Raw genomic sequence first — 10,881 nt, forward strand, 5'->3', positions numbered from 1 at the left:
TTAAGCCTCTGCCTTAGGCTGGGTCATGATCTCGGGGTCCTGGGATTGAGCCCCACATTGACCTCTCTGCTCAATGGGGAGCTTGCCTCTCCCTCTCTCTCTGCCTCTCTGCCTACTTGTGATCTCTTTCTCTGTCAAATAAATAAATAAAATCTTTAAAATAAAATAAAATAAAAAATGAAATAATAAAATAATAAATAAAATAAAATAATAAAATAAAAAATAAAATAAAATAAAATAAAAAATAAAATAAAAAACACTACAGTTTTAATCTGGTTTCCTTTTTTTAAAATATTGAATTCCTTTTAGTTACAATTAAATCAAATACATTTCACTTAAATATTCCATTATTATAAAGTTACTTTGACAAATCTCCTTTCTCTCACTATATCTCATTTCTCTCTGTATATGTGAGGTAAACCTGAATTTGGTACATTTGTGTTTGGGTATGTATAGTGATTTGTTGCTCTTTTTCTTCATATTTGTCTGTATTGATTGATTTCAAATTATGAAATTTGTATCATTTCAATAAACTATAAATTCATTATTATAATAAAAGAAAAAATGGTTGAGTGGGGATGGGAATGAGAAAATCATATCTTTCATGATATTCATTTATTCTGTTCTTAAAGTTGTTTAAAAAAAAAAAAAAGACTTGTCATCTCCAACCCAGAACAAATCTTTTTTTTCTAGGTTATACATATTAATCCCATATGTAAAAATAATAAATGTCCAGCTTTATCTTCACTGCTTGTGAAAATTTAACTTCTTCATTCACTAGTGGGACACACATAGATATTGAGACAATAATGGAAAAACACTTCATACAAATAGTGAACTAGGGAATGAATTTGCTATAGTCTTGTGGTTACTGAATTATTTAAAGAAGTACAGTTAAGTCCCTTGAGTAAAAATCTAGTCACTTGTGTAATCAAGAGAAAAGAATAATGGTCTGTAATGAGAGATAATGGTGCAGGAGAAATAATACTGAGAATTAGGGATCTGAAGTCTAGTCCTAATTCTGTAACTGGACTTAAAATGATGTGGCCAAACTATTTTTGCTGGGATTTTGTGTTCCTACAAATTAAATGGTGAAACCAAATACTCTCAATTTTTAATCTAAAACTTTGGATTAAACCTTGGGGATTGAGTATGTGCATGTACTTCTTTTCCCCAAAATGAACAATATGAAATAGGCCTCTACCCTCACATGAAACAGAAGAAAGTGTAGAAAACAACAGAAGACAAAATTTTGGAAAGTGTATGGATGAACAGTAATTGACATAACAAAATACAAGGAGTGGTCAGGCAAGGTGAACAAGAAGTAAGCTGATACCCCTTGCAGAATTTTGGAAAGGTTTAGGGACTTCCCACTTCAGGTACTTCTCAAACTACAGGGTACACTGAAAAATAGGATTGGTTGAAATTTGTAAATAGTTATATCTCTGGATCCTCTCCCTCTGTTTATATTCTCAGGCTATTAATCCATTTTTTAGTCCGGCAGTAGACTTCAGAATTTTTTTCTGGAAATGTTGCCCAACACAGTATCTATATTCAATGAATCAGACACTGAAGGTGGAACTAAAGTGACAAAAATATTAAATAAGAGTTCTACACACTGAATACCCCTTCTACTCTAAATTTAGGGCTTTCAGCTTTTTAAGAGCTTACTATTGTTTTAAAGATTTTATTTATTTTAGAGAGAGAGAGAACAAGCAGGGGGAGAAGAAGCAGACTCCCCAGTGAGCAGAGTTCCTAATGTGGGGCTCAATCTCAGGACCCCAGGATCATGACCTGAGCCAAATGCAGATGCTTAACTGACTGAGCCACCCAGGCACCCCAGAGCTTACTTTAAATAAACCTTATGAAATTACCAATTCTCAACCATTTCTAACCTACAAAAAGAGCAATTTCATATGAATCAACTTAACACACACACACAAAATCAAAGGATCATTAAACATTTGAGAAAAGTCTCAAAAAAGTACAAAACAAAAAGAAGAAACAGACAAAAGAAAATCAAAACAAACCATATAGAAATAATTATTAGCTATTACATCCAGGAAATGAGAATAAGACATAAAATTTTTAAAAGACAAAACCAGAGATCATGAAGGAAATATTAAAAATTTTTAAAAATGTAATAGCAGAAATTCAAATTTTCATGAAAATAAATTTGGGGGAAAAGTGAGACAATTTTATAGAAAGTCTAGGAGATATAATTTTCAAAACTTGGAGTTTTGATGAGAGAGAATAAATTAAAACCGTACAATATTTCCCAGAACTAAACAATGTCAGTTCCCAGATTGAAATGACTTTCAAGATTCCATACAATGATTTAGAAAAGATTTACACTAAGGGATTCTTGTGTGTGTGTAATGTCAGAAAATTATGGATGAAGAGAAAATCATAAAAACTTTTGGAGACATAAAAGAAAAAAATCAGACTATATGAACATAAAACTTATTAACAGCAACATTGAAAACTGGAAGGTAATAACACAATTTCTTTAATGTTTTGAGAAAAAAAATATTTCCAGTCTATAACTCTCTACTCACAGCAACTATTAATCAAGGATAAGTGTAGAATAAAAGCATTTTTTAGACATGGACTCAAGACATTTATCTCTTACGAATAATTCTTGGGAAGTTTTTGGATGGTATTTTCCACCAAAATGAGGTTGACAACCATGAAAAGGTGAAGGAATGTATGAGGGTGTTAAGGGAAGCCTTGGGGTGCAACCATCACTGAAGGCCTGGGGATGAAAAGTCCAGACTGTAACTGGATAAAACAAGGGTACAAAAGGCATAAATTAAAGAATAAAATAATATTTGATTTTTTATTTGGAGAATATTTAATTTATCTCCAAATTTTATTTGGAGAATATTTAATTTGGAGAATTTTAGCTTTGTTATAAAGCTAAGAGATAAATTAATGGTTGGCATATAAAAAGTAAATAAACAGGGGTGCCTGGGTGGCTCAGTCATTAAGTGTCTGCCTTCAGCTCAGGTCATGATCCTGGGGTCCTGTGATCCAGCCCCGCATGAGACTCCTTGCTCAGCAGGAAGCCTGCTTCTTCCTTTCCCACTCCCCCTGCTTGTGTTCCCTCTCTTGCTGTGTATGTCTCTCTCTCAAATAAATAAAATCGTAAAAAAGAAAAAAAAAGTAAACAAACACAAAGGCAATAAACTTCAAGAAAAAATAAAAAGTTCTATAAGAAAATGCAATTATCACTATATTGTTTATCTCTAAATTATATCTACATAATAATAATTTTGATAATGTGAGCTCTGAGTATTTATGTAACTCCAAATGGTGAAATATCTCAAGAACAGGAAAAAGTGAAGAAGGTGTAAATATGTGTTGGAGGGAGTGAAGGGATAGGGGTGCACAGAGCTAAATTCTTGTCTTTTGTAACAGGAAGTTCATAGATAGTGTCTAAAATTCAAAAATCAAGACTAGTAATAAAGCATGTTGCTCAGAAATATCGAATTAAATACCAGAATATATAGCTAAATTGTTTCTGATAATTTAATGCCTTAGAGTACAGGGAAATAGAATAGGAATGGATGTGTCAAGGTTCTGCTCTTTTTATTATTAACTCAGTAGTTTATAATATGACTTTTGAAACATACACACACTGATAAGATCTCTTCCAGCATGTGTATTTTACTTAAATATTCATATATCCATATAAGCAATATTGGAAAATGTGCCAGAAGAATGTGATCTTTGGAAGCAAAAAAAAACCACACACACACAAAAAGAAAAAACTTGAAACATTCTTATGATATATCTTTAAAGCAAGAAAAGAAACATATTTTTGAAAATAGAATGATTGAAGTTAGATCAGCAAGCATCTAGCCTTTTTAATATTCACCAGATAAATTCTGTGTCACTAGGAAATCCTGATACTAGGTCTAGAACTATAATAGCAGCAATCTCAACTTGTCCTTCATTTCCCCCCAGTAATCCACTTTGCTGAAATTTAACTGAGGTTGGAATCTGCCATCCGTTCTAAAATGATGACTTAATTTATACTTATTATAGGACCATTGCCTTATTCACTGATAACCCAAGTTGCAAGTGATAATTTGATAATAGATTATTTAGATATTTTATCCTCTGTTGCCCTTCCCCATGGTACCACCTCGTATGAACTCCTTTGGTCTAAGTGGGCTTTCATTGATGAGCTCATAAGGAATGCTACTATTTAATGACAAGTAGGCTCTCAAAATACTTTTCTCTGTTAGAAGAACACCATATGCACATGTGCAGTTGCACACATGCACATCTTAGAAATAATATGTCAAAATGACAGTAACTCATAATGGAACATATGGGCTCTATATCTTTTTGTTTTGTCTCTATCACCAACAGGTTACTTATGTCATTAATGCTTATAAAACTGTCTAATCCTTTAAGCCCAATTAAATTATTTTATAATTATTTCCTACATGAGTAATTTTTGTCCATTATTTAGTACTACCAAACACAAAATTATTCTTGTTACTTTTAAACTAATTCATAGACAACTTCATTAAGTTTTCTCTTGCTCTTTTAATTAATTAGGAAACATTAAAAATGTGCATCCTGAAAGTTTTTTTTTTTTAATTTCTTTTCAGCATAACAGAATTCATTGTTTATGCACCACACCCAGTGCTCCATGCAATACATGCCCTCCATAATACCGACTTCCTGGCTCCCCCAACCTCCCACCCCCCCCCACCCCTTCAAAACCCTCAGATTGTTTTTCAGAGTCTATAGTCTCTCATGGTTCATCGCCCCTTCCAATTTCCCTCAACTCCCTTCTCCTCTCCATCTCCCTTTGTCCTCCATGTTATTTGCTAATGCTCCACAAATAAGTGAAACCATGTGATAATTGACTCTCTCTGCTTATTTCACTCAGCATAATCTCTTCCAGTCCCATCCATGTTGCTACAAAAGTTGGGTATTCATCCTTTCTGATGCATAATACTCCATTAGTGTATATGGACCACATCTTCCTCATCCATTCACCCGTTGAAGGGCATCTTGGTTCTTTCCACAGTTTGGTGACTGTGGCCATTGCTGCTATAAACATTGGGGTACAGATGGCCCTTCTTTTCACTACATCTGTATCTTTGGGGTAAATACCCAGTAGTGCAATTGCAGGGTCATGGGGAAGCTCTATTTTTAATTTCTTAAGGAATCTCCACACTGTTCTCCAAAGTGGCTGCACCAACTTGCATTCCCACCAACAGCATAAAAGTGTTCCCCTTTCTCCACATCCTCTCTCTAAAAACTAGGGTAACTGAGACAGAAGATAGAATTAGTGATCTGGAGGACAAACAGATAGAGAGAAAGGATAAGGAGGAAGCCTGGAACACAAAGCTTAGGAGCCACGAAAACAGAATTAGGGAAAAAATGACTCCATGAAACATTCCAATGTCAGAATTATTGGAATCCCTGAAGGGGAGGAGAAAGAAAGAAGTCTAGAAGATATAGTGGAACAAATTCTCCATGAAAACTTTCCCAATCTCATGAATGGAACCAGCGTTCATGTAATAGAGGCAGAGCGGTGTCCCCCCAAGTTTATAGAATCTCGAAAGTCCTTGAGACACCTGACAGTAAGAATGAGGAACCATAATTGTAGACAGGCTCTCTTGAAGGCAGCTAGGACAAAGAAGTTCCTTATGTACTGAGGAAAGCCCATCGGAATAATGTCAGACCTCTCCACAGAAACCTGGCAAGCCAGAAAGGGCTGGAAAGATATATTCAGGGCACTAAATGAGAAGAACATGCAGCCAAGAATACTTTATCCAGCAAGGCTGACATTCAAAATGGATGGAGAGATAAAGAGTTTCCAAGACCAGCAAGGCCTAAAAGAGTATGTGACCACCATGCCAACACTGCAGGAAATATTAAGGGGGGTTCTATAAAAGAGGAAAAATCCTAAGAATAACATTGAACAGAAATATAGAGACAATCTACAGAAAGAAAGAATTCAAAGGTAACACGATGTCAATAAAAACGTATCTATCACTAATCACTCTCAATGTGAATGGCCTAAATGCGCCCATAAAACGGCACAGGGTTGCAGATTGGATAAATTCACAGGGCCCATCCCTATGTTGTCTAAAAGAGACCCATTTCGAACCTAAGGATACACCCAGACTGAAAGTGAAGGAATGGAGAATTCATGCCAATGGGCCTCAAAAGAAGGCCAGGGTAGCGATTCTCATATCAGATAAATTAGATTTTAAACTAAAGACTGTAGTCAGAGATACAGAAGGACACTACATAATTCTTAAATGGACTATCCACCAAGATGATCTAACAATTGTAAATATCTATGCCCCCAATATGGGAGCAGCCAATTACATAACAAAACTATTAATCAAGATAAAGAGTCATATTGATATGAATACATTAATAGTAGGAGATCTTAACACGCTTCTCTCAGTAATAGACAGATCATCCAAGCAGAAAATCAATAAAGAAACAAGAGCATTGAATGACACATTGGACCAGATGGACCTCATAGATATATACATAACATACCACCCTAAAACAACAGAATACTCATTCTTCTCAAGTGCACATGGAACCTTTTCCAGAATAGACCACATACTGGGTCACAAATCAGGGCTCAACCGATACCAAAAGACTGAGGTTATTCCCTGCATATTCTCAGATCACAGTGCTTTGAAACTGGAGCTCAATCACAAGGAAAAGTTTGGAAGGAACTCAAACACCTGGAAGCTAAAGACCACCTTGCTTAAGAATGCTTGATCAACCAGGAGATCAAAGAAGAACTTAAACAATTCATGGAAACCAAAGAGAATGAAGACAGTTTGGTCCAAAACCTATGGGATACAGCAAAGGCTGTCCTAAGGGGGACATACATAGCCATCCAAGCCTCCCTCAAAAAGAATTGAAAAATCCAGAATATACCAGCTGTCTCTACACCTTAAAGAACTGGAGAATCAACAACAAATTAAACCAACTCCACACACAAGAAGGGAAATAATCAAGATTAGAGCAGAGATCAATGATATAGAAATTAGAGATACAGTAGAACATATCAATGAAACTAGAAGGTGGTTTTTTGAAAGAATCAATAAGATCAATAAACCATTGGCCACACTGTTCCAAAAGAAAAGAGAGAAAGCTCAAATTAATAAAATTATGAATGAAAAGGGAGAGATCACAACTAATACCAAGGAAATAGAAACAATCATCAGAAGTTATTATCAACAGTTAATATGCCAATAAGTTAAGCAACCTAGATGAAATGGATGCATTCCTGGAAAACTATACACTCCCAAAATTGAACCAGGAAGAAATTGACAACCTGAATAGACCGATATCTAGTAACAAGATTGAAGCAGTGATCAAAAACCTCCCAAAAAACAAGAGCCCAGGACCTGACGGATTCCCTGGGGAATTCTACCAAACTTTCAAAGAAGAAATAACACATATTCTCCTGAAGCCGTTTCAAAAAATTGAAGCTGAAGGAAAACTTCTGGACTCTTTTCATGAAACCAGCATCACCCTGATCCCCAAACCAGGCAAAGACCACACCAAAAGGGAGAACTTCAGACCTATATCACTGATGAATATGGATGCTAAGATTCTCAACAAGATCCTATCAAATGGGATCCAACAGCACATTAAAAAGATAATCCACCATGACCAGGTGGGATTCATCCCTGGGCTACAAGGATGGTTCAACATTTGCAAATGAATCAATGTGATAGAACAAATCAATAAGAGAAGAGAGAAAAACCACATGGTCCTCTCAATTGATGCAGAAAAAGCATTTGACAAAATCCAGCTTTCGTTCCTGATTAAAATGCTTCAAAGTATAGGGATAGAGGGAACATTTCTGAACTTCATAAAATCTATCTATGAAAAACCCACAGCAAATATCATCCTCAATGGGAAAAAGCTCACAGCCTTCCGGTTGAGATCAGGAACATGAAAGATTTTTTTTTTTTTTTTTTAAGATTTTATTTATTTATTTATTTGACAGAGAGAGAGATCACAAGTAGGCAAAGAGGCAGTTAGAGGGGGAAGCGGAAGCAGAGAGCCCAATTCAAGGCTCAATCCCAGGACCCTGAGATCATGACCTGAGCCGAAGGCAGAGGCTTAACCCACTGAACCACCCATGCACCCCCTGAAAGAGTTTTTCATTCATTTTTACCTCACACGTATATTGGCAATATAATCATCACCTAGCAAATATTCAAAGTACACTGAAGGTTTGATCATTCTTTCACTAGCTATTGGTGTAGTTTAATCTGTATTAAAGATGAGACATTCTTATACTACTTGAATCATTACTATATAGGTTATCTTAGAATATTTTGTGACCTTTAACGATAGTTCTTCCTTATAGGAATCACCCGCCTCCCAAAGGAGGTAAATTAAGAAGTTACTATTTCTTGCATCATATCAGTTTCTCTCTACATGGACCCAGTGTTATGAAAGTTTTCACAAAAAGAGCTACCAAACTGATATTTCCTATTTTTTTTGCCAATTCAGAATTCACTGAAACTTGGATTACTACAAAAAGAAATAATATCAAAATGTAGACACTAGAACAAGGTGTTCACAATGGGATTAGATTGAGGATTGAGGGTCCAGCTGCTGGAATGAAAGAACAGACAATAGATATGGATCATCAAAATATTCTGAAAGTTTAATGATTCCTCGACTAGCTCTCAGTATACATTAATCTATGTTAAGGCAGGGAAGTTCTAACGCAACCTAAACTATTGTTAAAAACTTCTAAAAGAATATTTTATGATTATGAAAGGCAAAGGGAAAAGAAAACTGTGTTGTCAGAAAAATCAGTTATGGTAAGTAGAAATGCAAGAGCTGTGCTTCAGCAGATATTCAGGATCTTTGCTTAGAAAAGAACTAGAACAAGAGGAGATGTAAAGGAAGAGGGATTGTTAGGAGGCTTTTGGATGAAAAATAAGACGGGGACAGATGGCTTACTTATTAAAAGTACATATGCTTAAGAGACTATGGGGCATAATATCTGAAATAAGGATTGACCTAAAACATCTCAGATTTATATACTTACATAGCTTTAACAGAATCATCAGAATATTAGCCTAATATAGTTCAGAAGCCACACTGTCCCTTTATGTAGTATTTTTTTTTCCTTAAGTGTGCTGAGAGATCTTGCATCAAAATCCCATGATTCACTTGGTTTGGAATATTCCCTTTATGATTTACCTTGTAAATTGTAAGTGTTGGTTTGTTTTGTTTAATTTTGGTTAATATATTTTCCTTATATTTCCCCTAAGGAGTGTATCCTATATTCTATGATTTCAATAAAAATTGCTGGTATAGTCACTTCTTAAAGAAAGTGTTGACAGTTCTAATGAACTCTGCTACGTCAATATCTTATGCATTTCATTTTCACGTATTTATCCTTAATAACTACAGAGGTAGAGACTATCAGAATTCCCATAACACATTTAATACGGCATAAGTTTCACTTTTGCGTTGCCTATTAAATCATAAATTAGCAGGGTACAAAAATCAGAGAAGACACATTACAATTTGAAAAAAGAAACCAAAATTGTTAAACTATTTTTTAATCACAGAGTAATATGTAATGATACAGCGGGACAAAATGAAAGGTAACTGCCTTAGGGGACTGAGAAAAATACAACACTACATTGCAAGCAGAGGCATAAATATAGACAGGCTGACGGGAAATAAAAGCCCACCTTCTACTTAGTAGCTCTGTCATGCTCTTAACTGAATTCTAGTAAGACCACAGCTCGTTGATTGCCAGAAGAGCAGAGCTAGACACAGACCCATCATATAGTGAGGCACCATCTGTTGACAGAATGAATAAAAACCACAAGTAGGACTGATTAAATCTGCATGAATTCCATACCCAAAGATGAGGGAGAAAGAAGCAGGGAATCAAGGTAAAGGCAGTTACACTCCCTCCTGTTTTCTATCTCTGGCACTCTCACATTTAATTCTAACAACTGTCTTCCAACTTAACTTTCTTCCTATCACCAGACTTATGGAATATCCAAGTGAAGAAAAATTAGATTTGTTTGCTTTTTTGCAAGAAAAGTAAATACATTTTGAGTGAGTCTTGAACCTGGAACATATCTCAAGATGTCTTCACTATCTCTTAGGACTCAAGAAGTCATTATTTCCCCTTTGTTAAAAAAAAAAAAAAAAGAAAGAAAAGAAAATGAAGTATTTTAAGATTTTACCACTTGCAGCTAGAACTTTGTTTATAGCCTCTTTATTATTTAATTTTAGATTGCCTATATATCCTTAATGTGAAGTACAGGGAAAGATGTTTGTAAAGGCAAAGAAATTAATGGAAGGATATTGGAGAAATAATTAACTTAGGATCAAACTACTTTTCAAAGATGCCAAGTACAGTCGTGAGCCAGCGTAGGTAAGTTCCCCACAAATTCTAGTCTATCGACATGACCAAGGGTAAGAAAAACCTCTTTGGTTTTGGTTTGGTTTGATTTGGTTCGTTAATGCAAATTGTCCCACTATCCTGTTGGTACTTTTGTTGTTATAGTAAAAGAACCGTGAAATCTGTGCTTCAAAAGAGGCATTTTGCTTGGTGTTCTGTCCCTTTAAAGTCAGTAGCTTTTCTAAATTCTCTGGCCAACCCCTAAATAAAAAATTCTGAAGGAGGTGCTCCTAACTCTTCAGAAATCCATTAGGCTACAGGACTGAGCTAATCCTGTAAGTGTTTTCCTGCACAGCAGAAGTATGGTGGCTTTGGTGGATGATGGTCTTAATGTCCTAGTGGAATTTCTCTGAGCTGAGTGGGGGTGAGGGAAATGTGGTCTGTGCCCTCCCTCTGAGAAATTAACTGTCCTAAAGTCTAGAGAA

The sequence above is a fragment of the Mustela erminea genome, chromosome 8, assembly GCF_009829155.1.
Source record: "Mustela erminea isolate mMusErm1 chromosome 8, mMusErm1.Pri, whole genome shotgun sequence".
In the NCBI taxonomy this organism is placed as follows: domain Eukaryota; kingdom Metazoa; phylum Chordata; class Mammalia; order Carnivora; family Mustelidae; genus Mustela; species Mustela erminea.